Source organism: Glycine max, chromosome 7 (genome assembly GCF_000004515.6).
Source record: "Glycine max cultivar Williams 82 chromosome 7, Glycine_max_v4.0, whole genome shotgun sequence".
NCBI classification, from domain to species: domain Eukaryota; kingdom Viridiplantae; phylum Streptophyta; class Magnoliopsida; order Fabales; family Fabaceae; genus Glycine; species Glycine max.
Window position 1 is genome coordinate 37,682,179 of NC_038243.2, and position 3,328 is coordinate 37,685,506.

Consider the following 3,328-nt stretch of genomic DNA (forward strand, 5'->3'; position numbering starts at 1 on the left):
GATTAGGATAAGTAGTAGCTTCCCGATTGATGACCTATATTATGCAGGTAAAATTGTAAAAGTGAGATGTGTCACCAAGGGTCAGACTTTCAGAGGTTCCCACAACGAGAAGTAATTGAAATTTATGTAAAGAAAATAGGACTTACTATCAATTTGTTTAAAAAAAAATTTAAAAGTTTAATTTAAAAATTAACTTTTGATCCAGAATAGGTTTGAATTCAGAAATCTAATTATGCGCATGTAAATATATTTAAATATTTTAAATGATTAAAAAAATTAAATAATTTTTATGTTTCTATATAATAAATAAATTTTAATGATATTCTCAAGTTCTTATACAGTTATATTACGTATCCATAAACGTACAATAAATAATCCTTGTTCTTCGGTAACTCTTGAGCTAATTCTCCTCAATAAGGCAACTTTAAGTTTACCTCTATTGCATTGGCATTACGTACAGATATCTTTTACACGTATTAGTTAATGAAAAAAAAATTGATCTCATCAGTCATTAACGATATATATCGTTTATATATTCTTAGCTCATGACAGCTGGTTCATTTTCATTAAAGGTCAATCATCTCGGTAGGTTCAATCTTTAATCAAGTTCATGGGGAATGATTTCAAACTAGCTAGAGTCCTATTTGCTTGAATGCTTGATCTAAAATATAGTATTAAAATTAATCTCAGTAAATGTAATTTTAGATAAATGTCTATATATTTAGTCTCGTGTTAATAAATTAATTTTGAGTTTAAAATTAATTTTAAGTGAAAATAATTTTAGTAGTGTTTTGTGTTAAAAAAATTCATACTATTAGATCTTACATCATCAACTTACTTTTAGATTAAAAATATAAATCACTTTACTTCGTATAATCGTATGCATGCAGAGACATAAAAACAATTGTACGTGATCCTTCTAAAGCTTCACCTTTCAATTAAGAATATATTTCCAAATTAAGCTAAATGCTTATGCAGAAGAATTCGATCTGCCAGCAAATTTTCAGTTCACATGAATTGTGATTTGTGACGCTGACACGTGCATTTGTTTTTGGTGTTTTGAAAGGTCAACCCGTGAGTAATTTAATCTTCATCCTATATAATTTTTTCACCCCTTTATTTTTATGGTGCGTCACACACAGATATGGTGGATCCACAATCAGAAAACCACCAACAGTGGCCACTATTTAGCCTCGTACATATTTCACAGTATATGAATATGACATGAAAGTGATCATGGAACATGGCTGGTATTCTATGCTCGTCCAAATTAATTTCTTTTGGCCAGGGATTATACTTTTCAGTTGCTCGAAAGTCAAATATTTGTTTAAATTCGTGAGAAGGGATGACAAGGGATGGAAATATGTCGGATCATCGATAGGAATTTATGACTTGATTCATTTAAAGTTTGGTATCGATAGGAATCTATGACTTGATTCATTTAAAGTTTGGTAAAGTTAGACTTGTGTTTTTTTTTGAAAAAAAAAACCTATTTAATTAAATAGGTTAGCCTTATACTCATAAAAAAGTCTATTAAGTATAGAACAACCTGTTTGTTTATTTATGTATAATAAAAAGTTAATATATATGTATTATACTTTTATATTTAATATTTTAAGTTAATAATCTTATATAAAAAATAAAATAAATATTTGAGATAAAATATCTTTAAATAAGCTAATAAATCATGACAAACACTTTTAAAAAAGTCTGAAATAATCTTTAATAGACTAATAGATCGAGTCAAACATTAATTTTTTTCATAACAGGTCAAACATATCTATATAAAGTTTGATCTGATTTACCTATATATTTATTTTTGATCATTATTATACTGCTAACATTATCATTTATATATAAATATTTTAATCCTGAAACTCTTAAAATATGCTATCTTTGATCTTATATATAAGTAATAAATTATATTTTTCTTTCATCTCAATTATAAACAACAAAGATCAATTTTTAAACTTATTTATAGTTAAATATGTTTTATATCCTTGATTTATTGCCAACTTTACTTACTAGAGACCTACTCAATGGATTATAAGTATTAACATTAAATGAAATTATCACTTATAATATTTAAACTTAAAAGTACTTTTGGAATAAAATTTAAATTTATGATAATATTAAATGTGAGTATCACTTTTCTAAATCTTGATGATTTGTATTATGTTGTTTATATATATGACTGAAAATATAGTATACAATTCATTGTACAATATCTTGGTCTACTATCCCAATTACATTTTTGTTCGATTTAATTTTTTAATTAAATTATTTAGGCCTGTTTATTACTTAAAAAAGGATTATCTAACTCTATTGTAAAAAGCTTCAATTTATTATTTTGAAAAACTAAAAAGTATTTTTAGAATTTCATAAAAGATATAAATAATACAAATTGATGAATTAAAACATGTTTTCTAACTATTTTTTTTAAAGGATGCTTTTAGCTAGTTTTGTTTACTAAATTGTTCAAACTCATTTTATCTCTATAATTAGATTCATAATTTATTATTTTATTCTTATAATTATCTTCATAAAGCATCCACTAACTTTTATTATTTTTTATTTAAAAAGCATGAAAAAATAATTAGGTACGGAATGTCTGTTTTCCCTAGTGTTCATTAATCATAACATAATAAATCACAACGTGTTAAAATATATCGTTCAATATACTTCTCAAAAGGGGAAAAAATGATTAATATTGATAATCCGTATGAGGGTTTTCTAGAGTTCATCAAAAACTATATTGGGGATTACTTGCAGTTAGCTGTTCTTTTATGCAGCATATACTTAACTAGGTAATAGGATTTGGGTACCCCTTGTACCCCCATAAATGATATTTTCTATTTGGCTGATAAAATAATAAATAAAAAAAACTTAATATCATGCAGTTTTCCCCATCTCACTGTAATTAAATTTATTCTTACAAATTTGATAAATTATATAATCAAACATTATGTATGGATGAGATCTTTTACAGTTTTTTATTTTATAAATTTTAGAGGATCCCATGATATTTTCAAGATTGGACAGTTAATTAGTAGTGGTCGGAAGATTTTGGATAAATTCAATGATGAAGACAACAAACAACTTGACACAAAATGAAAATTCAAATAATGACCGATCTTATAGTTAGTAATGTAGGTTGCACGCGCTCAACACGGGTTCGGACATCCTAGTTAAAAAATTGAAATTTTTTGCAATCTTAGTCAAATTGTAACTTGGCTCACTTAATCCCAGGTGAATTTGAGTTGGGTTGATTCACTTAAACTAAAAAAATAATATTTTTTTAATTTTAGTTTTAAAATTTTAACATTAT